This window comes from Giraffa tippelskirchi, chromosome 2 (assembly GCF_054371585.1).
Source record: "Giraffa tippelskirchi isolate mGirTip1 chromosome 2, T2T-mGirTip1v1.2.pri, whole genome shotgun sequence".
NCBI classification, from domain to species: domain Eukaryota; kingdom Metazoa; phylum Chordata; class Mammalia; order Artiodactyla; family Giraffidae; genus Giraffa; species Giraffa tippelskirchi.
This window is the reverse complement of record NC_137276.1, coordinates 58,693,531-58,719,771: the sequence shown is the minus strand read 5'-3', so window position 1 is coordinate 58,719,771 and position 26,241 is coordinate 58,693,531. Positions and strand designations below refer to the sequence as shown.

General features: G+C 48.4%; 1 protein-coding gene across 2 annotated transcripts in view; it reads left to right on the top strand.

Moving 5' to 3' along the window:
- RPS24 (ribosomal protein S24) overlaps window positions 1-26,241 on the top strand; it is a 450,090-nt gene that overhangs the window by 336,326 nt on the left and 87,523 nt on the right. Inside the window, exon 8 of one of the 2 annotated variants that reach the window (XM_081573818.1) lies at window positions 9,357-11,498. The exons of the other annotated variant lie outside the window; for it this stretch is intronic. The gene's annotated coding sequence lies outside the window, so the exon portion shown is untranslated. Of the gene's footprint in view, window positions 1-9,356; window positions 11,499-26,241 lie in introns of those variants that run through there. 2 annotated transcript variants of the gene reach the window in all.

Here is a 26,241-nt window from a genome sequence, read left to right as displayed (position 1 = left end):
ATGCCATCCTCTCTGTCTTCATCTCCTCTCTCCAGCATTCCCAGAAGAGCCTTTTAACTGTCCTTTGCTTCTAATCTTCCCTAGGAAGCCTCTGCTTCCCCTAAATGTCAATTTCATACTAATTGCCCACCCCTTCCCAACCTAGTTCCCTAGACTGTCTTTCAAGGGCTTCATTCTTTGTCCCCATAGACCTGACCAAACTCCCTTCTTCCATGGCTTCTACCATCCTTCTTCTGAGACTTGTCAAATAGACTTTATTTGTTCCTACCTTGCTATTGAATGAGTACCTCTTTCTAGGTCAACTTCCTACAGGAAGTCTTCCCTAATTATCTTTATCCTCTTCATGGACTTCTCCCTTCTCTGTCCTCCAGTGTCACGCAAACCCATGGCATGGACCAGTTTCTTTTCTCCCTGGCCAATTTGTAAGTCCCTGGAGGAGTGGGGCCAAAATGTCTGCGTCAGAGACAGTGAGTGCTCATCAAAGATGCCATGGTCATCCCTCACATTTCCAGCCCTCCTGGCTGGAAGGTGGGGCCAGGTGACTAGTTGTAGACTGTGAGCAGAAGTGACATGTGTCACTACTTGGTTGAGGCAATTAAGAGCTGGCAGGAGTCCTCCATCCCTTTCTTCCCCCTCTGCAGCAACCACAGATGCTGTGTGATCCAGGTGGCACAGTTCCATGATGACAGATCCTCTGTCAGCCTCGTTCCCTGCATGACTGTGTGGATCAGAGCTTCCTACTGCCCTGCATTAGACATGTAATATGATCAAGAGACAGAACTTTATCCTATTAAGTCTCTGAGATTTTTTTTTTTTCTAATGCAGCAGCTAACATTGTTTAACATTAATACTACATCTTCTTTGTTGTCCCCCAACCCCCACAACCATCTTCACTTCACTCTTCCTGGAAGCCTTGAGCACAGCTGTCACTTAGTGTAAATAGATTCAGTCAATGAGGCTTTTTAGTCTAAATGATGGATATCATGGGATGGTAGCTGAGACATGGAACTCATAAATAGAACAACTTCAGAGGACATTCTCGGCAGCATCATGGCCGGTAGAAACCACCCATGAACTTAGCCTCCTGCATAGGCCACCATCCACTGACCTCACTGACCAAATCCTGGAACCCTGTAGCATGCTGACCTAGATGCACAACCAGACCTGGGATTCCTCTAGCTGTGTGACTCTGGAGGAATCACATGTCCTCTCAGAGCCTTGAGTTCATCATCCACAAGTTGACCAAGTGATGTCTGTTCTCAGAACCCCGAACACTCCAACTCTGCCATTCTAGGAAGACCAGTGTGCTTCCCAGAAGATGGGGGCTTCTGGGGTCAAACACTACTGTGGCTGTGTGGGTGTGACACTCAGCTTCCCCTCGGTCCTGGATATTTGATATAAAGAAGGTAAAATTGTGGTGTGGCAGGGAGAGGACCTTATTGGGGTCACAAAGCTTTAGACTGTGGTCTGCCATATGCCATATGCCTTTTCTGGGGTGGAGAACATGCTGGAAAGGTGGGGCAGGACTCCTGAAGGGAGAGTGTACGGGCAGTCCCTACACTCAGCATGATGTTAGTTAGAAATTCACCTATTGAAAGCAAGCCCTTTGAAGGCATGGCTGTGACTTTCTCACAACCTCATCCTAGTGTCCTGTTCGGAGCCTGGCCCAGAAGAAGTGCTAGAAAGGTATTTGGCTTCCCCTTGGGGTGGTGGGTGTCCTGTGGGTGGTTGTATGTATAAGCTGAGGCTAGATGGTAACTGGGCAGAGGTGCAGGGGAGGGTGTCCTGAACTCTGGGAAAGACAGACGAGATGACCAAGTAGATTCATCCCAGGCTGAGATTTGCTGGGGTGAGGCTGCGTGGGACACTGGGGCAACCAGCTTTCCAGGCTGCGGGCTCAGGGGAGGCCCTGAGGAGGTGCGGTTCCCTCTTGCTTCCACATTGAGGTGGGCTGCCTGCAGCACATATTCTTAACATATGTTAACCTTGGCGCTCTGCTTCTGCCAAGAAGCTGTCACAGAGGTATTTAGCAGAGGAAACAGTGTAGGAAGCATTCCCATTGTACTTTGGGGCACTGTGCAACTAATGGGGCATGTACAATGAGGGGCTGCTGGGTGGGGGTGACCCTGCCAAAGGCTGTTTGGTCCAGCACCAAAGAAGTGGGTGTTAATGATGCCTGGCAGCCAAAGCCCAGGCCCCTCAGTGGTCAGAGTGAAGCACAGGTGACGTGGCTGAGCACCTACTATGCACCAGGTGCTGGCCTTGGGCCTCACATACCTGCTGCCCATTTCACCTTCACAGCAACCCCACCAGGTAGGCACCATCCATGCAGTTTGCAGGTGAAGAAGCTGCCTCTGGATCAGCCTGACTCTAAGGAAATCTACCTCTCATGGAACTCTAAGGAAACTGCATCATGATTTCCTCGGTGCCTGGAATCCAGTGAACTCATCCAGGAAGTGGGAGCCTGTGTGTGACATTAGCTGATGCTGCTTGTCTGATCTGTGAGGTCACATGGGAAGTGTAAGTCAGCCAATGAGGATGATTTTATTTGACAGAAGTCTTGGGAAATGTCATCGACATTTGTCATTGGGATCAGGCTATGTGATTTTCACCTTAAGAAGGATGTGCCTCTTATGGCCTTTTATTTTCCTCAATCCCAAACACAACATACAAATACACCTACATGGGTATACATATCCCTACTTGTACATCTGAATACACAGTCATGATGCTGCTCACACAATGACATGCCCACATACACCTGCTGGTGTACTCACATGCACACACGCGTACCCATATATTTTCACTTGATTTCACGCACACAGTTCACATCTAATTGCCTTCATACATACACGTTCCCCCTCGTGTGAACCTACTCATCCACATGTACACCAAGCAGAGACAGAAAACTCACATTTGCACATGCTTTTTCTCTGAGTGGAGGAATCCTATCTTTTAAAGGAGGGGGTAAGGAAAGTGACAGGGGTTTTCAGCTGCTTTCTGCCCTCCCCACAACTCTCAGAGACAATGTGTAGTTTTATGCAGGAAAACAAAAGAAAGAGGGCAAGTGGGAGGGGTCTGGGGTCCTGGTGGGACCTCTGCAGGGACGAGCTGGTCCTACATTTACCTCCTTGTATTTCAGTTTCCATGTCACTCGAGCGAGAATGAAGCTCTTCCATTCCCCGTCACCCTGCCCCTCTAAGTGCAGGCGTGTGGCGGCCATTCAGAAAGGCTGAGTCCTCCCTGATGGACCCTGATGGATCACAAAGCCTGTCCTTTGCCAGCTCTGTGTGGTGGAATGCAGCAGCCACACCCTGAATGGGCAGTAACTAGAGGTCAGCGTGTCAGGGCTGCATGGGCCCTTAGCCATTTGGATTCTCCTTTATTTCACAAGTAGGGAAGCTGAGACCAGGAAGGGCCCGGCCCTTAGCACCATTGCTGGCACTTCCTGGTTGCTCAGTGGACACTTGATGAAGGATTGTCAGATGGTGCTCTTTTGCCACTTTCAAATCAGCTCTTGAGGCATCTGAGAACTTGGAACCTGAAGGCCTGGAAGAGGCAAGATTACATTTCGTGCAAATAGTTTTTGACACTTGGATGCTGACTGCTCCTCTGACCCCAGGTGGGGACAGTCCCTCTTTCCTCCCTTGTATAGATGCCTCACCCAGGAAGCGAGAGTTCCTTTTGGCCCAGCTGGTCCGGATTCTCTATGTGTGTGTGTGTGCCCCCACCCCAGGCACACATTCCCACATACTCTCTCTCACACCCCCATTCACACTCACACAGGGAACCCCCTCTGGTGGATGAGACCTGCAGGGAAAAGCAGGAACAGGGAAGGACAGTAAGAGTTCTCCAGGCTGAGTGTCTCTGCAGTCCTGACCAACATGTCTGGGCTGATCAGTGTAAACTAAACTTTGATTTCATGATTCTGGCCAAGCACTGGATTCCACCAGCATGAGCCTGAGCATGGTCTGGTCCTTCCCTTGCAGAACTAAATTCCACTGGGGGCTCCCCATGTGGTCCCCGACACTGAGGGCCACAGCTTGAGGAGGGTTAGGACAGTCCTGTGGGTGCTCCCTCGGGGCTCTGTGAAGAGAAGGGAACAGCAAAGGACATCTAGAATTTTGCCAGATAAAGGAGCAGTGGGCTGGAGCCATGTGCGCCAGACTGAGGTTCAAATTATGCAGCATATTCAGGTGGGCAAGTGGTCCCGTGCCACCAGAGGGGGACAGGATGGGCCAGAGAGGCAGCATGGGGACTAATGGGAAGGAGATCCAGTGTTTGCTGGGGTTGGTGCTATTCTGTGGGTGGGGGAGTGGGCCCCATATTGGGTTTCTAGATAGAAGGGATGAGAAGAGTCACCTTGGTGGCCATGAGGAGCCCGACAAAGGCAGGAAAGTAACATCTAACTAAAGGCACCAGAGACTCAAGTGAGAGATGAGGGGAGTGGCGGGTGGTCCCTGCCTTCTGAACCTTTCAGGCCAAACAGGAGGTTAAGGCAATAGGTGGGGCAGGTATGTTGGGAAGAGGCTGTGCCAGCAGAGGCTGTGGAAAATGAGAAGACTGGCAAAGGGTTTCAAAGTCAGACCCCAGAAGTGGTCATGGAGTGCAAGGTATCAAGAACAAAGGTGCAGGTTTGGCTGGGGAGGGAGATGACATCCCAGAGATGGGGCAGACAGCGATGTAACATCCCTCCCTAGGCTGCCTCGGGCAGGAACCAGCCATTGTTTGTCAGCCTGTGCTGTCCTGGGAGCTGTAGCTCAGAATATTAAAATCGCTCTCAGGTTTATCTTCTCCCCATCTCGCTCGTTTGAAATCCTGGCAATTCGGGGGAGAAAGTTACTTTAATCCTCTGGTTCCTATCAGCCTAATTATAGTTTCAATAGACAACGGGCAGGGCTCTAAATGAGATCGGAGGACACGGGAACACATTATGTTGGCGCTAATAATGATCTGTCTTTGTTTTATCATTTCATGTTGTTGCTTCTCATTTTGGCTGCCTGAATTCTTAATGCCTTCGAGTGTCTCCCAGAGATTGCTTCCTCTTGCTGCCAGGCCGGGACACAGTTGCAGACTTGCATATGAAAATACCCAGCCTGGTGCCTGCAGCTAACAAGCCAGCCGCCATTTAAATTTCAATCAGCCCTTCTGTTTGTGTGTGAGTTCCTTGGATGGATGAAATTAGCAATTTTGAAAAATTGATTAAAATTGCTGGTTTCACGAAGCCTCAAAACATCAAAATCAATCTTTTTTTTTAAAATACATCAAAATTTTTGTTAGACTCACCATGTCTGCAGTATGAGAAATTGCCAAGCCTACTGGTGGGGTAGTGGGGAATGGGGAGCTGGGTGGGCTGGGGCTTGTCTTGGCTCTAGACCAACTTCTGTGTGACTTTCTCCAGTGTTTGAGCCTCTCTGTTTCTTTCTGTCTTTTTTTCCCATCTGTGGAATAAAAAGGTTTGACTAGATGAGAGATGTCTAGAAGGTACTTCCACCCCTGACACTATATAATTATGTGCTCAGAGTCAGCTGAAAAAGCAAATGGATCTTTGCAGGTAGAATCTGCATTTAGATGAAGTGAGAATATTAACAACAGGTAGCATAATAGTCAAAATTTTTAGCTAAATCTAGCCACTTTATATGCATTACTTACATCTTGTGATGAATCATCACAAGAAGACTATGAAAAAATACAATTGTCATCCCCATTTTCAGATGTAGAAATGGAAGCTTATACCCTTCCATGATTCCAGTGCCATGATTCCCAGTCCAAAACCTCCTCCCATGTCCAGGTGAATAGCTCCGGGTAGAGGCTGTGCTGATCTGCCTAGACCAGGGCTCTCCCGGAGAGTCACACGCATGTGCATGGCTCCCTGGACTGACAGGGGGACCAGGACAGTGGATATTGGCAGCAGACATTTGAAGCATTCCTGGGCTCTCTCTTCTCTGAGCTTTGAGCTGAAGGCTCTGTCCATCAACTTTGCAGCAGAGATGATGCCGAGAGAAGTGAAATAGTAGATGCCGAGAGAAGTGAAATAGTAGAAGATGCAAATAAATACCTTATTTTACCAAATAGTGAGAGCTGCTCAACAGCCCCATACCCACAGTCTTGGTACAGATGAAAACTCTCTAAAGTCATCACTTGGTTCAAGGGGGGCGGGGAGAGGGGGAAACACCTCTGTTTGCTGCCATAGGCAGAGTAAAATTCTTTCATTTCTTGTCCCTCCCTCACTCGCTCCCACTCGCCCCCACCTTGTTCAGTAAATAGGCGTTGCTGTTCCCTCCACTTCAATCTGAGTAAGAGCAGTGTCACAGGCATTTTCTTTTGCAGCTCGCCATGGCACAGCCATCAACAGTGCTTAATCACAAGAATCCCCTAGGACTCTTGTTAAAAAAAAGCAGGGGTGCTCAGTACCTCCTCCAGACTTACTGAAAAGAAGCCCAGCCAGTTCAGGAAGCCCTTTTTCTCTAAACATGTTCTCTGTATGTGGACAGCATCTGTGTGGTCCCATCACCCAGTTCACTGTCTAGAGGGTCAGTGAGCAGACAATTGGATTTCTGTTCACAGCCCTATTGCATACTTATTGAACCTCTACGAAAGTTAGTGGGAAAAGATAGAAGCATTGCGGGAAAAACATGTTTTCTAGACGTAGAATTGATGCCTATACCAGCTCCATCACAAATGCTCTGTGCCCTTGGGAGATCACTTACCTCTCTGGCCTGGTATTCTCTCTGTTGTCCCATGAGGACAGTGGTCCTTCTCTCCAGATGGTTTTCAGGAGACACACACGGTGTGTGCAGAACACTTGGTGCAATGTCTGGCACAAAAGGAGGTGCTCGACCAGCAGTAGCCTATTCCTGCCAGAGGAATAGGCACCCACAGTGGCCCTAAGGGGACCGTTCCTAGGCTTCTGTGAGTCCCCAAGCGGCCAGCCATTCCCAGAGTGTGTAATTTCCCTTTCAGGAGAGGTGGCTGGTAGGCAGTAGGCTAGGCTCACTCCCCAGGGAAGTGACTTGCTCCTTTCACCAGCTATTATTGTATTTAAAATAAATTTGGGACACAGCCTGGTATAAACTACTATGTATTATGGGTCTTCAGGGAATTCTCGTAAAGCAGTGATGGGCACACACAGGCTATTTTTATAGACAGTGCAGACAACAGGCTGGAAGGAGGCAAGGGATGATGATGGAGGGAATTTGACCTGGCTTTCTGGTGAGTCCTGGTCCATTCAAGACACTTTTCTTGACCACCTGGGTGAACATCTGGTGTACGACACAGGTGCCGCCACTAAGGTGGGAAATCAGGGGTCCCCAGAGAATAGAGAATTCTGACTCTGTAGCAGTCAGCCCTCACTTTTTTGTTGGGAGGGAGAAAAATTCAGCTCTGCCAGGCTTAAGTGGAAAGGGAGGTGACTGACTCACCTGCCAGGAGTCAGGCATGACTGGACCCAGGTTCCGTTTGGATTTGTTAGCTCCATCTCTCAGCCTTTGTTTCTTTGTGTTGACTTCAGCCTCAGGCTGGCTGTCCCCAGAGGGTGGCAGAAATGGCCCCAGCAGCTCCAGGCTCACATCCTGTCTGATAGATAGTAAACCTCTCTTCCCCGGTGGTTTCAACCAGATCCTGGTACCGACTCTCCTTGGCTCACCAGGGTCACTGCCCCTCCCTGAACAAATGCCTGTGGCCTGAGGAGTGGGGGACCCTGCCTGTCCAGGCCTGGCTCACTTTCCCACCTCAGGGCCTGGAGCAGAGAGTCAGGAAGGAGCAGTTTCTGTAGGACGAGAGCTCAGAAGCTGAGTGGGCAAAACCCAGAGCTGTCCAGTCCCTCTGGTCAAGCAGCCCAGGCCCAGTGACAGAACTGAGGACGTCTTCTTACTGTCCCTGACTGCCCACCCCTTCCACAAAAAAACCCCCACATTGTTTAGGCTCTTGGTTTTGACCTATTGAAAACACATGATGATAAAGACAGATGGAAAAATTTGAACATTATCTTAGTTTGGGGTCCCCCAAAGTGGATGCTGAGACTGGAATCAGGGTGTGAGATGTTTACCAGGAAGCACAGTAAAGGCTTCAGAGTGACACAGCCAGGGAGGAATACCAGTGCAGGCTGATCTAGCAGGCAGGTTCCTGCTGTGGGCCATGAGGGTTCAGTTGCATTGGGACCCCCTTAGTGGCTGTACACAGCACACTCAGAAGGGTCCCTTCAAGGGGTAAGGAGGCTTGGGTACCTAGTGACCAAGTCCTGTCCCTCAGTGGTTGAGGGTTGCTCCTGGGGTTTAACTGCCTGGCACCTTGAGCTTGTTGCATTATGGGGAAAACAGTCTTGCAGCACTAGCCTGCCCTCAAATGGACATGCAGGTGCTTGAGCTGGAAGTGCGGGTGTGTAAGGGTGCGCCCCACTGCAGCTGCAACTGACTTCCAGGGAGGAGGGCCAGGAGAGATGGGATGGATGTCAGCAGCATCTGCTACAAATTGAGACTGGGCATTATTAAGAAATTTTTTAAAATTTTACTAGGCATCTTAATGACATTGTAATGAACATAGGAATATGCTCTTATTTTTAAAAGAAATGTGAAGAATTTAAGTGTGAAAGATAGTGATATTTGTAATTTAAAATATTTTAGCAAAAAAAAAGCAAATAGTACAAAATGTTAGCAGTTGTTCAGTCTAGATGACAGTTATATATCTGTGGATATTAATGATACCATCTCTACCTTTTGGTAAGTTTATACATGTTCATAATCAAAAATAAGACCCAGGGTGACACTAGGAAGTCTGTGTTTGGTGATGGGGTGATGGCTGCTTCTCCCTGTCCCCGGCCTGGGGAGTTCTGGCCTTTCCTCTAAATTGTATGCAGTGGCTCAGGTTGTAAAGAATCTGCCTGCAATGCAGGAGACCTGGGTTCAGTCCCTAGGTTGGGAAGATCCCCTGGAGAAGGGAATGGCTGCCCACTCCAGTATTCTTGCCTGGAGAATTCCATGGACAGAGGAGCCTGGCAGGCTACAGTCCATTGGGTCGCAAAGAGTTGGACATGACTAAGTAACTTACACTTTCCCTTTTTCACTTGCAGAACTGTCAGGGCCTCAGTTTCTCTTCATGTAAGTGAAGGACAGGTTTGTTCCAGATTCCTGCCATGCTCGAAGGATCTGTGGATCAGTGAACAGTTTCTGAAGTGCAGTGAAAATTCTGAAGTATCAATAGAAAGAGCTTTAGAACTCCTAGTCTATTCACCCCTACCACCCTCCCCCCTGAACCTTGGGTTGGGGGATGCTGGGCCACTTCTGAGCTACTCAAAGACTCAGCCTCTGACTTGGAAAATGAATCCACTAAGTGTTCAGCTACCACCCTTTTCCCCCCAGGCCTGACGTTGGACTTCTGGGCCTTAGCATGACTGAAACCTGGGGAGAAGGGCCAGTACAGGGAGGAAAGCAAGGTTCTGGACCTCATGCAAAGAAAAGCGTCCCGGAAGTGCATGCATATGTTCCTGCTATATGGTAAGTTTTTACCACAAATGATGTTGAATTGTGTCAAATGAGTTAATGTTTTTTTTGAGATAATCATTTGATTTCACAGGTGTTGGCATATCAAACTAACTTTTTATTCCTAGGATAAATCCCTCTGAGTCATAGTGTATTGTTCTTTTTATATGTCATTGAATGCACTTTGCTCATATTTTAAAAGTGTTTTTGCCCCATGAAGAGTATTGATCTGTAGGTTTCTATTTTAATATTTTTGTTCTGGTTTTGGCTTCAAGATAAGTTGGCTTCATGAGTTGTGAAGGGTTTTCTCGTTCTGTTTTCTGAAAGAGTTTGATAGATTTGGTATTTTTTTTTCTAACTTAAAAATTTCTAATTTTTAAAAATAGAATTTACCAGGAAAACTGTTGGAACTGATACTTTCTTTGTAGGAAAATTATGACTATAAATTTGGTTTGCTTAGGAGATATAGGATTATTCAGTGTTTCCATTTCTTCTTGAATGAGTTTTGGTACCTTATACCCTTCAAAGAATTTGTGTATTTTCTCTAAGCTCTTGAATTTATGGTGTAAAATTGTTTATACTGTTTATTTTTACCATACCCTTTTGTCATTAAGTAATATTCCTTTTTATGAAATCTACTTTATTTGATATCAATGTAGTCAATAGAACTTTCTTTTCCAAAATTAAAACAATCATTTTGTTACTTTTTATTGAGCTGTATTGACAATAGAACATTTTTTTACTGCTACCTTTAAGAAATTTAAATGTAATCTACCTATGTTAGTTCCAGGTGTACAACATAGTGACTTGGTACTTATATATGTTATGATATATAATTATCATCACAATAAGCCCAGTTACCACCTGTCATCATACAAAGTTATTGCAGTATCATTGACTTTATAGCCATGCTGAATAGAACCTTCTTAAGATTAGTGTTTGGGTGGTATATTTTATTCTATCCTTTATTTTTAAACTGTCTATATCTGTGTATTTTAAATACATATCTTATAGACAGTGTGTATTTTGGTCTTGCTTTTTTTAATCTAGTCTGTCAATCTTGGGCCTTTGAATTGGAATGGTCATTGGTATATTGGGTTCAAATATATCATCTTGCTATTTATTTTCTATTTTTTCCATTTGTTCCTTGTTTCACTTTCTTCCCTGTTTTGTTTTGTAATCAATGCTATACTTTTTAGAATTCCATTCTACCTTCTCTGTAAGCTTATTTGCTATACCTTTGTTTTACATTTTTAGTGATTGCTTTAGAATTCATAATATACATGTTTAACTTATCAAAGTCTACTTTCTGTTTATATAATACCACTTTATGTATGATGCAAAAGCCTTATGACAATGTAATTCCTTTTCCCTTCCTGTCCTTCGTGCTAGTGTTGTTAAATATTCTATTTACACATACATTATAAACTCCATAGTATACTGTTATTTTTATATTAGGTAGTCAGCTACATTTAAAAATAGTAAATGAAAAAATGTACATTTTTATCTACCTACATGTTTAGCATTGCCAATACTCTTCATTTGCTTGTGTAGACCTGATTTCTATCTGATATTTGAGCTGGAAGAACTTTAGTTAATAATTCTTATAATGAATGTCTGCTGGTGATAATCATTTCTCTAAGTTTTTATTTATCTGAAAATTCTCTATTTTGTCTTTACTTTTGAATGATATTATCACTTGATATAGAATTCTAGGTTGATAGTCATTTCCCCTTCCTCTTTATCCATTAGATATTGTTCCATTGTCTTCTGGCTTGCATAGTTTCACTTGAGTAGTCTTTGTAATTTTTAGTTAAGTTTCCCTATAAGCAATATAGGGAAACTTTTTTCTTTGACTAAAGATTTTCTCCTTAACATTGGTTTTCATGAACTTGATTGTGATGTGCCTTGATGTGATTTTCTTTGTATTTATCCTTCCTTGGGGTTTGTTGAATTTTGGGGTATGTCAATTTATATTTTTAATGAAATTAAAAAAAAAATCTCAGCTGTTACTCCTTCAAATAATTTTTGTGTTCTTTTTCTTGGGGACTCTAAATTATACATTTAGTAGACCACTTAATACTGGAGTGTTACCCACTCCAAATATTCTGACTAAAATGGTCAGAGTAGAGGTGTTAGTATTTAAAAAGATTTTCCCAGTTAGTGCTAATGTGCACCCACGGTTGAAAGCCATGGACCTCATCCAACCTTCCCAAGTTAGAGCAGAGGCCACTGAAGCAAAGAATGGTTAGAAGTAAATGTAGGTGAGGCCTTCCCTGGTGGCTCAGTGGTATAGAATCCATCAGCCAATGCAGGACACACGGGTTCAATCCCTGGTCTGGGAATATTCCACATGCTGAGGGACAGCTAAGCTTGTGTGCCACAACTACTGAGCCTATGCTCCAGAGACTTCGAACCACGACTATTAAGCCCATGCAGCAACTACTGAAACCCATGCCCTAGAGCTTGTGCTCCACAACAAGAGAAGCCACTGCAATGAGAAGCCCATGCACTGCAACTATAGTGTAGCCCCTCCTCTCTGCAACTAGAGAAAGCCTGTGCAGCAATGAAGACCCAGCACAACCATAAATAAATAAAATGTAAAAAATGATAACATTTATTAAGGAAAAAAAGAAGTAAATGTAGGTGGGATCACAGTTTGTTGCAAAGCCTACCTAAAACAAAATATAAGATATGTACCTTATATTCTCTCAGAGACTGTCTCTTGGTATCGAAGTATTTGCAGTTGTGGCTGGAGGTCTGCAGTGCGTTTGAATGCAAGATATACATCCTCAAAACGTAGTATCTAAGGCCAACCTATTAGCTATGCAAAACTATGGATTTCTGCAGTCCTAAAATCATTTCAATCAGCCTATTACTACAATAGTGCCAACATATAGACATGATGTGAGTCATTGATGGGTTTTGATCAAGTTGATGAGAATTCTGCTGTTTAACAGACTTCAGCACTCTGGAGAACCCCAGGGCTTATTCTGTCGATGCTCCTTTCAATTCCATCTCCAGGTTTACATCAGCAAGGGTGTTCTCAGCTTGGTTTCAGTCATTCTATGCATTAAAAAAATTGTGCTTTCACTGAACCAGCAGGAGGCAAATGTTACCTAGATTTTGATATTGAGTAGCATTCTTAGATTTATTGATTCATGTTCAAAATTTCAGAGATTCTAGGATTCCTTGGTGAGATCCTTAGGTGAGAATTTTTTCCCCTTCTTCTATATCCTTCCTCTCCCTTCCCCTCCCCCTCCTTTTTTTTCTCTTTCTCTCTCTCCCTCTCCTTCCCTCTTTTAATTTTGTCTCTTTTAAAAATTAACCCTAGGTTGGTCACACCTGCAGTGGTAGAACACCTCTGCCTGGGGACCACATTGCAAGGGAATTAGATTATCCCAGGGATCTCTTCCTGCTTTGACATTTTTCTAATTCCATAATGCCCCTAGATGACTCTTGGCCATTACCCAGGTTCGGATTTTAGGCTGATAATGACAGCCAGATGATTCCCTCCTCTGCTGCATTCTCCACAGTGCACTGTTAGCTTTTGCTTGGGCCTTGACTTGCTGTTTAGCTTAGACAAACCCACTAATCAAGCTGGCATTTTGCAGGTGGTTGAAGACAGATGCAGAGAGTGAAAATAAAAAGTGATGATTAACACTTATGAAGTGTGTATAACGGTTTTAAGTGCTTGACCCTCAGAGCCAGACTATAGACAGGCACTAAACACTACCCTCATTTTATACAGGAGGAGACTTCAGCTCAGAGGGATTGAGTAACTTTGAAAAGAATACAATAGATAAGTAACAGACCTGGAATTGGTACGGATATAGTTCTTAAACTTACGGGCTTGTTCTTAACCACTACCTGGCTGTCAGAAGACAGTCCTGTGTTTGGATTAGGTAGGTAACATCTAAATGCCATGCTTTGAAGGACAAAATGGCATTGCCCTTGGTGCTTGCTCATATGCCCACAACCTCCTCTGTGAGCTCCTGCATTTGGATAAGGCATCACTTACAGTTTCTGCATTCAGATGGACTCAGATAGAATGCATTCAGGTTGAACCTTGGTGCCTCTACTTTCTAGTTTGTGGCCTTGGACCTCAGCTTTGTTATCTGTAAAATGGGGCTACTGATAACCTCCTTCAGAGAGTCATTATGAAGATGCAGTGAAATTGTGTTTGTGAAACACCTGGCACAGAGGACCCACCACTTTTTAGGAGATGGATTCACAGGAGGAAACATTGTGATCTACTGACTGGCATCAGTGAAAAGCTCCAGAGAATGGAATATAGGCAGGTATTTTAACTTTTTACTTGAAATACAAATTTTTACATAAGGTACAGAGAGTTTCTGTGTACCCTCCTAGCTTTTCCTAATGCTAGCATCTTATATAATTTATAATGACTAAAAGCAATAAATTAATATTGGGAAATACTAGTACTAGACCATAGACTTCTTTCAGATGTCACTGTTTTTTTTCATTCACGTCCTTCCTCTGTTCCAGGATTCCATCCAGGATCTCATCTTGTGTTAGTTGTCACGTCTCCTTAGTTCCTTCCAGTCTGTGACTATGCCTTAGTTTGCTTTGCTGTTCGTGATCTTGACCTTTCAGAAGGGTACTGAGCAGTTATTTTGTAGGATGGTCCTCAATTTGTATTTGTCTGATTTTTCCCCTCAAGATTCGGTTGAGGTTACACATTTTCTGGGCAAGAATACCACATATGTGATGCACCTTTCTTAGTGCATCATATCAGGGATCACATGATGTCAATATGTCCCTTTATTGGTGATGTTAACCTTGATCACACGGTAATGGTGGGATTGGCTGGGTTTCCCTACTGCAGATTACTGTGTGTGTTTTGCCCTTTGTATTGGTAAACATCTTGGAGGGGATACTTTGAGGCAATTCAAAATTCTATTTCTCCTCAAATTTTCACCTGTGAATTTTAGCGTCTTGTCTATAATAATTACTACTGTGGTGTTGTAATGGTGAATATTTAAATTTCCCTCATCCATTCTACGTTTATTAATTGGAATTCTTCCATAAGAAAGAGCTGCCTCCATTTCCTTATTTATTTAGTGATTTCTTTATAACCTTGTGGATATTTACTTGATAAATGAGTTTTAATTTGATATTCTCATTTTTTTACTTTGATTGCTCACAACGTCCCAGCCTTGGCCCTTGCAAGCTGTTGCCACTGTCCTTTGGATCTGTGGGCAGGGTTTATGAAAGCCCAGAGTTCCCCTTGGGGCAGCGAGGGCCAGGCTCTGGGAGGGAGCACCTTGAAGGGGGGTAGAAGTGAGGGGGGAGATGGTGGTGCTTGACACCCCTTCCCCACACAGAATCTGCTTTCCTAAGACCCATTCAATTCTGGAGTTTCATTCTACAGTTTCATTCATTCCCTGCTTCATTCTACAGCTGAGCAAATGAAGGCTTCAGGAAGGGAAGGGGCTGTTGAGTGGCGTGCAAGCTGGGTGGGCGGGGTGACTTGAGCCCCATGTCCCTGGCAACCCAGCCTGGCCCTCGGGCCTGCATGCAGTGCCCGGTTGCAGGGCAGCTTGTTTCAGGAACTGGGCAACCAGGGGCTGGCGGGGGGAACGTGGGCTCCATCAGCAGAAGCTCAAGAAACAGGAGGCTTCTGGTGCACAGTCTCTCCAGGAAGCCCCGGGGCTGTTGGCTCTGCTCCCTCTCCTTTCTGCCCAGCTGAAAGGGAGGGGTTTTCGGTGCCAAATCCCCAGCTCCGGGCTCAGTGGGGGCCTCTAATCCCCTCCTGGCTCAGGAAGTGGTTTAGCCAGGCCTGCTCACTCGCTGGAGGTGCCCTCAGAGGGGATTCGTGCAGGCCTGGGAACAGGGCACCTTGCGGCCCCAGGCCCACCCAGGGCAGGGCTGGAGGGCTGGCCACAGAGCATGGGAAACAGGCATAGGGCTGGAGCTGACAGTACATTCTGTGAGAGTCAAGGGCTACATTAACAGAGGTCTAGTGGGCAGAAGGAGGGAGGTGACAGGCCTGTGTGACGCACGAGACCAGCCTCTAGCAACTTCGGTGTCTGAGCTCTTCTGGTCCTTAGTATCTGCACAAGCGCCAGACCCTGGGCTGTATGGAGACATAGCACATCCAATGAAAACAGAAAGGCCTCCTTTCAGTCCTGGAAGCACATGCAGAAAGCAGAGGTTGTGGGTTCTACTGGTCCTTTGTAGTCTACAAGGAGTTTCTTTTTTAACGAGGTGAGCAGAATAGGGGTTGGTGGTCTCCATTACACAGATGCTGCAAATGAGGCCTGAAAAGAGGGTTGTGGTTTATCTGGGGAGCTCAGATGATTCCAGGAGGAATGAGGTTTTCCCATTCTCAGGCTATCCCATGGTACCATCCTGTCTTTGAGGCCTGTTCTCCTGTATCTGACTGTCTCCATCTATGGTGAGCAGTGCCTAAGGCTCAGCAGATGCTTAGGAAAGTCCTCTGAGCGTTCCCTGTGCTTTTGCAGGTGGACTGTGATCTTGGGTGGGTTGGAAAGAGCAGCCACCCTTCCCCCCAAGACCCATCAGTATCAACCAGGGAGATGACAGAGTGGAGTGTGTGCACGCGTGTATGTGCATGTCTGCTGGGCGAGGAAGTGGCATGTGCTTGGAGGAGCCTGCAGAGAGGCACTTGGCTGGATCCCCACCCTTGCCTGGCTCTGGTTTCATGCTTCCTTCCCCTGCAGGCCTAGGGAGGCCACGCTGCACAGATGGCCATCTGGCTGGCACTTTAGGACACGGCCCATTGCTCACTCCCAACCGTCTCCTCCCTTCCGTCTCTGCTTCACTGGCTCCATGAACTCTGAAAGGAGTGCTGGACGAGGATGGAGAGGCAGTGGGGGTGACGGGCAGAGGGCTTACGCACAGGATTGACCCATGGCAGAGCTCTCCACCCTCACCATGATTAGACTCTCTTTGAAGAGAACCCGTGTCTGTGCTGCCCAGGTCCTGAGGCCTGGGAGGCAGCAGGGTCACAGGATAGGGGTATGCTGTGATGCTGCTCCTAGTGCGAAAACTTATTCATGTGAGCATCCTGCATGGTTCCATAAATACCACTGCCGAGAGCCAGTCAGAGGGACTGCAACTCAGCCCCTCTATCCATCCATTACCTCATTCATTCCGTAAACCTTTTCTCATGCTTGCAGCATGCTAGAACCTGTTCTAGGCCCTGGCGGGACCCCTATCACTAATTCAAGATGAATGAAGAGCCATTGGATTTGTTTAGAGCCCACGTATGGTTCCAGAGTTTTAAGAACTGACTACTAGGGAGGATAGGGACGCTTCCTCTCAGGCATCATGATAGCGACCTGCAGAACTTTGGGGTCAGAGGATACAGGAAGGGAGGGGGTAAGAAGTGCTAGGAAGGAGGTAAGAGCTGGGGGTGGGGCCTGAGTTCTGGGCCTGGATCTGGTGCCTTATACACTGTGTCCTGGTATGGTTATCAGATTTAATAAAAAGAGAAATTGGAAAATGAAAATGGGACTCCCAAGTAAATGTATCTGTCAGACAAGCAGCAAAAATTATTTAGGATAAGTTTGTTCCTTGCAATATTTGGGACAGACATATACTAAAATACTATTTGTTCCTTGTCTGAAATTAAGACTTAACTGGGCACCCCGTGTTTTGTCTGGCAATCCTGTGGTCTGGGCAAGGGAGTGGTAGACCCTCTCTAGGCATATGTTGCTTCATCAGCACCATGAAGGTAAAGGGGTGCAGCAGTAAGAGCCGAGGACCCCCCACCTCCAAGGAGGGCAGACTCTGCCCCTGGCCCAATGCCGCATAATGAGCAGGATGGATGCCTTCAGCGTCTACGGATAAAAGTCTAGGTGTTTGATGAGTCAGACCTGCTCTAGTGGAACCCCCATTTTCATCTTACCCCCATGCAATAGGTGAGCTGAGCAAACCATGGGCTGTCATTACATGAGACAGCCCACATAGGGAGAGTCCCCGATCCTCAGAGGTCCTGGACTGTTTGCCTCTCTCAGCGTTTTTCCTGATTCTAGTCCAACCCCACACTTAACTGCTGCAGAAGGAGGCCAGAGAGGGAAAGAGGATTGCCGTGGTCACACAGCATGCATTAGGGAGCCAGAGGAAGCCCTCCAGCCACCCGACACACTGCCCTGTGCAGCCTGGGAAAACACGCTCCTGGCCTGGCACAGCCTGAGCATGTTATCTTTGTGGCTGCAGGGGTTCTGCCCAAGAAGGCCTAACAGGGTCTGGGGGGCTCTGCCCAAAAGGTGAGTGACGCATTTGTCTGAAGCCCGTCTGTCCTGGGGCGTTGCTAACCGCTTTAAGCATGAACAATTCCATATGTCCAACGGCTGATTAGCTGCACAGAGATGAGGAGGCGGAAAGATCATGAATAAAGAATCCACATTAACCAAAGATCCAGCGATAGAGTCCCAGCTGAAAGAAATTAAAAAGACTGTTTTCAAATACTGCCCTCTGATTGGGGAATTTTTCTAGCTGCTAGTGAGTGTGTTACAAATTTCAGACGCTCACGTATTGACAAAAACAAACAAATAAACAAAAGTTGAAATGCAGGAAGCCTCCTGGGTAGATGGAAATCTCAGTGAAGTCTGCCCCACCCCAGGCCCCTGCTTTGGCTTTTTATTTTTTTAAAAAATGCAACCAACAATAATATCTGACAGCAAATTCTTCCCCAGTCTGGATGGTTTTCACCCATTGTTCCTTTGGAAAAATGTTTCTTTAAGCGTCTGCATGTTGGCGATCGTTAGGCGGAAGGAGCCTAGCAGAGTTTCCTTTATTTATTTATGTCCCTTTTGCTGAATCCTGATGAAGCGCAGGCAGGCAGGCAGCAGATATCTGACTTCTCAGGAAGATGGCTGTGTGGAGAATCGGGGCCCTGGCTCCAGATGGGGGAGCGTGTGCAGGCTGTCAGAGCAGATGCAGAGTGCCTCTTTTCAGCAAGCTAGGGCTGCAGTGGGGTCCCCCAGCTCCCACTGGGATGATCTCCCTGGTCCTGCTTGGGGTACCCCTGCTCTCTGAGTAGAATGGGGTGGGGGGGTTAAGGATGAGAGCCTCACTGACGTTGGGGTGCAAGGTGGAGGAGGGGGCATGTGACAGTAAGTCCAAAAGAAGGTGTTCAAGCTGGTGTAGGTCCTAGAACCACATGCTCTGAAGGTGGATGGTGGGATCCAGGGGCATTTAGCCTAAGGCAATGGTGGGGGAGTGGCTACAGGGGGAGCCGAGCCCCATCTCATCTTGGCACTTTTGCAGGGTCATCTTGGGGCAAAGGGGAAAGCCTGTCCTTAGGGAGTGTATGTCATGCCAAAGATGGTAAAGAGGGGCCTCTTTCTATGCTCAGATGGTGTCACTATCCATCAGAATCTGGTGAAAAGTTGGAAGGGCGGCCCTGTGAATGGAGTGAGACCCCTGTCACTGGACAGGTGACTGGGAGCATGTGAGACTTTTATTGTGCATGGACCACGTGCTGGGTTCTGGGCGGATCCTTGGCATGGCTGGACCCTCCTGAAGGCCTCTAGTTTATCCAGGTGGGTTTTTGTGCTTTTGTATCTTCAATGGGAGGCTGAGGTGGAGGTCAGGTTGGGTAAACCTCGAATGACTGGCAGAGCCAGGAGGCAAATCCTTGCTTTCTGTGGGACAAGCTGCTGCCCAGGCAGAGCCTGCTCCATGGAGATGGTGTGTGTGTTGGAGGGGTGGGGGGGAATGTTGAACATGTAGGAGATGGGGCAAGGAATCCCTTTCCAGCCCCAGAGGGGAGACTCAGAGGACCCCTGTAGAGAAAGTCTGGGGGTTACCTGTCCCCAGGTGATGGGTGAGGCATATGTCCATCTACTCCCTCTCCTCTCCTTGTTTAGCCCACAGTCAGTGGGGCTTTGTCCCTGACATGAGGCGGCCTAGCCAGTGGAAGGCTTTGGAATCTGACAGCCTGGGGCTTGGGTGTTGGTTTCTCTACGTATCAGCTGGGGACATGGAGTGAGGAGCCTGCTAGCCTCAGTGCCCACCCCCGCCACGCAGCATCAAAGGGTTCACTAGGCTGGGTGCGGGCACTGCTAACTCCGACTTCACCTACTCTGCTTCTCTGCCCCTGTAGGGTGGAGTCCCCGCCCCACCTGTGACTGTCCATGCCCCCAAGCCAGGGAAGCTTCTCCGGACAGGCACACGGTCCCTCTCACTCCTGACAAAGCCAGGAATCTAGAACCCAGTGGAAGCATAGACTGGAGTTGCTGAATGTCTTCTGAGGCTCTGGGTGGGGCATGTGGGCCGGCAAGGGTTCCTGAGAGGTGAGGGTGGGGGTGTTTAGTTCTAAGCATCTGTGGCTCGCTTGCCTGAGCCTGAGTGCTCACTTAGCAGTTGGGGGAGGAGGTGCAGCCCTGTCAGCCCGGACCATGCACACACGAACACTCTGGTCTTAGGGAGAAACTTCAGGGTGACTTGTTTTGCTCTGCAGTGTCCTACGGCGGTGTCAGCCTCAGCCACGGGACCCTCTGCTTCGGCAGCGGCCACGTGTTGGACGATTTGCTGTGGACCTTGTGTGTGCTAGCACGTCCAGCTGCTGCCTGCACACATGAGGGATGGGGTGGTGCGGGGGCACAAACCCCGAGTTCACTCCCCCAGCTCCTCACTGTGCAGGCGGAGAAGGTCTGCCTTCCGTGGAGCGGAGCATCTGTCTCCTTTTAGCTTCTGCACTTTTATCTTGCCTTTGTCCCATGGGCCCCTCTGCTTCGGGACGGGCCACTAGGGGTTTGAAATCAGGGCCAGCATTCTTCCTGCCCCAGTCCTGCCTCCCTGCTCCCTCATGGCCCTTTTGAAGAGTCTGTACGTGCCTCTCCCCATCCCCTTACCTGTCTCTAGCTTCTCTTCCAGGACTTGGCACACGATGAAGGGCCCCCTTCCTTGGTGGCAGACCTGTGCTGAAGTCCAACCATGCCCCAGGATTGCCCAATCTAGGAGGAAACACACAGTCAGTCTCATTTCCCTGACCCCACTTCCCCATTCCCAGACTACTGTGGAGTGACTCTATTTTTCAGAGTAGGAAGGCACGTTTATTTCCTCTCCAGTAAAACCAGGAAGTGATCCTGGAGACACAGAGAGTTCAAGTAACTTATGTAAGGTGACACAGCGCTTGGTAATCAAGCCAGCCTTGGAAACCCAGGCTCTGACTTCTGACCCTGTATTTCCTTCCCCAAGAACCTCAGTGGTGACCAGCTGGTTCATCAGGCCGGGAAAGGGCCCATGGCTGACATGATTGATGACTTAGTGCTATGTCCATTGTGGGCTGTCTTGGTTGAAAACACAGAAGTCGCCCCTTGATCACTGGGCCTTCTCTGGGCCACAGACACACTGGGCCTTTGTCCACCTGGCCAGGGCCTACAGTGAATATGGAAATCAGCTTACAGCAGCCCCTGAAGGCCCTGCAGCCCAGCAGAGCTTGTCTGAGAAGGAGAGAAAAAGCAGACAAAGCTCCGCAATCCCCCCGCCCACAGACGAAACCTGGATCACTCAGTGCAGCAGATGTGGAAACCGTCTGAATTGTCAGAAATGTTTCCAAAGTTGTGTCAATCTGGCCTGGTGGCCTGGGGACTGGCAGAGACACCTGTGGGAGGGGCCTGCTGTCTTCTCTGGGTTCAGGCTCCACGCGGCCCTGTGAGCTACATGTCCTCTTTCGTCATCGCAGCCCCTTGTGGAAGTACTATTTCTTTCTTTCTTTCTTTTTTTAAGGAAAACCCTTCAGAGCTCTGCCTTTGCGAGAAGCTCTAGAAATAACTTGCTGGGAAACATTTCCGTCTGATACTTACCACCTACAGAGAAAATGGTCCATACGTCAAGCAGTTTGGCATCCAGAGCAGCTCAGAGGGCAGTGTGGTGTGTAGGATGCAGGGTGCCTAGGGCTTGGTAGCAGACACAGGCGGCGGCAGTTAGAGTTCTCGGGTGCTGACCTCGGCTCTGCCACCTATTGCCGAGTGACCTTAGGAGAGCCTGGTCCCCCCTGGGCTTTGAGGTCCTTGCTGGTAAATGGGGCTGGTCACATGTGAATTTGTCCTCAAGGAGGTCTAGTTGAGTGGGTAGGGACATAGCATGGCTGGTTCTTGGATCCTAGGCAGAGTGAAGGATCGGTCCGGGGGGGCTTCTGGGAGCAGATTCCTCTTATTTCCTCCTGTTGCCAATCCATGTGTTCTCTTGAACTTGGGGATCTGGTATTAGAAGGGAAAGCCAATGATGTGCTAAGTCAAGTTAGCACCCTTATTGCTAAGCTGGGAAAACTGAGGCCCACAGTGTTGGGGAGGGGTGGTATGTGTCTATGCCCAAGGCTACAGAAAGGGAAGTGCCCGAGTCGGGTCTGACCTGAGAGTTTCCTGGACTCTGTCTGTGAGAGCGCTAGGCCTGGGGATGGCCATAGGAGTCCAGAATGTTTTGCCTCCTTGGTCCACCCTCTGCATTTCCCTATAAAACTGACCAGAGGCACTGGGGTCAGCTGGACATCAGAGAGGGGGCTCCCAGGGGGCTCCTGGACACCTGGGAGAGAAGGAAGAAATCTAGCTCTGCCTATCTAGGTTGTGGCATGGCTCAGGTGTCATTACTTCCTGGGCTTTACCTGCCTCATCTGTGAAATGGGAGCATGGCTTCGGCCTCCTAGGGCTGTTGTGTTGATCAGTCATTCACTGAACAGGTTGGAGAGGTGTCGTCTAGTGCCACGTGCTGCTCCAGAAAGGGGAGCGGGTGTGATCTGCTGAGGATCTGCTTCCTCTGTCCTCAGGAAGCCCCCTTTCTAGTGGAGGAGGCAGCCAAAAAACAAGCAAAAAAAAGGAATAAACAGGACCCGCTTGCTTCGAGATCATGGTACAGCAGAGCAGTGTCAACACCAGTGGATTGCATGGGGTGGGGTAGGAACCCTTTGGGGATGTGGGAAGCAGGGGTGTATCTAAATGCATCCTTAGAATCTGCAGGCACCAAGGTCCTGAGGCAGGAGCGAGGCCAGCAGCTGGTGTGCAGTGGGAGGAGGGAGGGATGGGGTGGAGAAGTAGCGGAGCATGAGGGCAGAGCTGGCCCAGCCGGCAGTGTGTGCTCAAAGGTATTCAGGCCAGATCTGACACCAAGGACACTATGGGGGGCCTTCACGTGTGACCCACACGTGGCAAGCCCAGGAAGGAGTCTGGCAGCACAGGCTGGCCTGTGGCCTCTCTCAGAGCACAGAGGTCCAGTCTAGGCCTGGAAGGAAGATGGGAGCTGCTGGTTGAGCATGTCTGGGGGGCTGCAAGTTCTCAGCCTGCTTCTGGTGGACAGAGTGAAGGATCAGGGAGGATAGAGCAGAGCTGGTGGGGTGGAAGGATAGGGGAGGAGAATTGCCGCAGTCAGCTTTTCTTGGAGCTCCTTGGACACAACAGGCATTCTGGGGATAGGGGGACCACCAAGTCCCAGGAGGTGACATTGCAAAGGGAAGAGAGAAACCTACAGAACACAGCTGCTTGCTTGGATCAGCAGTTCTGAAAGTCTGCTCTGCTGAGCACCCATTCCCTACATGGGGCAAGAGCCACGACCTAGCTGAGCAACCACTGATGATTGCCTTCCTAACACATCCCCCTCCCTCTTCCTTTATCAGGGTTTGCTGCTGCTGCTGTGTAGTCAATACGTCGTGTCTGACTCTTTGTAACCCCCACAGACTGTAATCTGCCAGGCTCCTCTCTCTGTGGGATTTCCCAGGCAAGAATACAGGAGCACGTTGCCATTTCCTTCCCTAGGAGATCTTCCTGATCCAGGGATTGAACCTGTATCTCCTGCTTGGCAGGTGGATTCTTTACCACTGACCCACTTGGGAAGGCCTTATCAGGGTTTGCACAAATATAAACCTTTTATGGGTTTCGGATGGGGCAGGTTCAAGCCCCAGCAGCTGTCACAAGGAGTAAGCCATAGTAAGTCTAAGCTACAAGTTCCCAAACTTTGTTCACATGCTCTTTGTCTCAATAATTTTTTTTTCACAGTGTCCCTGCTTAGCTTGGCTCAAACAACTTAATATTGTATTTATGCTGGAACAAATTAGCCAAATGCAAAAATAATATGTATGTGCTTAGTTGCTCAGTTGTGTCCGGCTCTTTGCGACTCCATGGACTATAGCCTGCAAGTCTCCTCTGTCCAGGGGATTTCCCAGGCAAGAATATTGGAGTGGGCTGCCATTTCCTTCTCCAGGAGATCTTCCTGACCCAGAGATCAAACCTGTGTCTCCTGCATTGGCAGGTGGATTTTTTTTTAACCACTGTACCATCTGGGAAGCACCAAAACTAATATACATGAATGAAAAGAAAAATTAATCATTTAAGTTTATTTTAAAATGACCACAGTTAGGTGCTGAGGGGATAGGTGCACCTGATGGGCACTGTACAACGTCTCAGACTTTGAATCTGGCTTGGATATCACCACCCTCCTTTTCTGTGCCATGTTGGTTTTCATTCAGGGCTTGAATGTTATCACAGCAACCACCAAAAACTGCTTCTCAAGGCTGTACCTTCACCAGAGGAATGCAGCATGTGATCATGTGGAAACTATGAAGTATTGTGAACTGGTAGCTCATGTGGTGGCCAGTAAGACAGTGTTTCCCTTAAAAATTTTAAATATCCTGCAGCACCCCTGAATTTTTTTTTTTAACGGTGTTCTGCGGTGCCGCAGCCCACAGTTTGGGAACAGTGGCTCTAAAGCAACCAGCCATTGGTTTGGGCAGGAGCACGTGTCACGACTCTGGCCGATGAAAGGAGAAGGCAGGTCTTGGCAGGTTTGTGGGAAAGGCTGACCTCGCTCATAAACATACTTGGGAAAGAAACATCTCCCTCCACTGCCAGTGGGTGTAGTGTCTGCCCACTGGGAGTTCTGGACTTGCACCTGCCCTCTTGGTCCCATGAGGGGAGCTACCCCAAGGAGAACACTCTGAGGATGGAGGAGGGGGAAGATGGAGTGGCTCTGGCTTTGGGACATTGCTTGGCGCCCACTTCTGGGTAGCCTAGTGCATGAGTGAATACCTCCCCAGAGAGTTTAACCTGTTTACAACTGGATTTCCTATCACCTGCAGCCAGAAAGCTTCCTTCCTGATACTCCAGTAGAAGATGCTTGGAAAACACTGTCCTTTCTCCCCTCTGCTTGGGGTCACTTATCAAAGTGTCTGATAAATCCCACGATTCTCTGCTTACTTTTGTTCAGTGCGGAGTTTGCCAAATTTACTTGACCGAGGACACTTTTCCCCCATATACCTAATTACTGTCTCGTAGGACACTTGTGTGCCAAGAAACACTCTTTTCAAAGGGATGCCTTAGACCTGTCCTCATAGCCTCACAGCCCCGCCCATCCCAGAAGCCGTTACACACAGACTCCCACCTGAGAGGCGCGCCAGGACCCACACGTGTTTTCTGTTCGATGAGGGAAACTAAATGAAGCCAGATGTACCTGGGCAGCCCACAGGCCGAAGAAGCAGTGTGATTTCATGTTGTAGCTATGTGGGGATTAGTTTGCCAGGAAGCTCCCAAGGAGGGGTGGGGACTCGCCGCCAGTCTGCTAATGTATTCAGCAGAAATGCCCCCGTGGGCTGTGCATGCCTGCTGTGTGTATGAGTGCCGTGTCCGTGACCGCCATTTGCTGGACCACTGTGCCCCTGACCTCTGCAGGCATGCTGTGTGTGTCTGTGACTGCTGTGTGTGTGAAGACTGTGCCTGTGACCACGGTGTCTGTTGGCACTGTGTGTGTGACCACTGGGTCCATGATTGCTGTCCCATGACCCCTGGACCCTTGACCATACTGACCATGATCACAGTGGCTGTGACTGCTCTATGTCCTCTGTGCCCATGATTGTTGTGTACAGAATCAGATCCTCTGTCCCGCCCCCGCACCCCACCCCAGAACAAGGTCCCACTCTTGCTCTCATTCCCCCTACTCAGCCCTCTGGGGCCCCAGCCCTATTAACTCACCCTGGCCACCTGTTCCCACTACTGCTGCAGCCCTGGTGCCCCTGGCCCAGCAGTAGGAGGACTCTGCTGACCACCAGGTGTGGGGCTCAGGCCATTCCCTCCCCATTCTGGGGCCCAGAGATGATCCAGTGCAGTGGTTTTTAAAAAGCATCCCCTGGGACCTTTGGGGTTCTGAGGGAGCCCTCTAGGGAGCGTGCCCCTGATTCAAGCAGAACAGCTCTCTATTTAGCTTTTTTGTCCACTGGATTCCCATGTAGGAGTTCATTGGGAGAAAGGCTTTGTGGCAGGAAAAAAAAAGTCTAAAATTGCTGATGTTTTCCAGCCCTGCATTCTGCAGAGGAGGGGACTGGGGCCTCTCCTCCCAGCACTGCTCTGGGATCCCTGGAGGGAGAACCATACCAGAGCGGAAGGGGCTGAGTCACGGCAGGGGAGTGCGGGACAGCTTGCCCAGGGGCTGTGGTTCATTCTCTCTGTTGGCTTTGCCTGCAGTGACCCAGGAGAAAATGTCCTGGAAACAGTCAGCGATGCGGCCAGGAGCCATACAAAGCGTGCTTCTCCAACTCTGGGTTGGGTCGTTGTTGAGGAACCAGGAGGTAGGCAGTCCGCCTGGAAGGGGCAGTGTGATCCCTTTGCTCTGCGAAGTGCAGGGCCGCTTCAGCCGCCTGCCCTGGGCAAGGCACCTTTGCACAAGAGCTCAGCTCTTGCTCCTCCTAGCTGCTAGAGCTGGGTCTCAGCCTGGCCGTTGGTATGGGTTTAGCACTGGGCACTTCAGCAGGACCACTGCTCCAACAGGTGTGGTGGGCATGGTACTT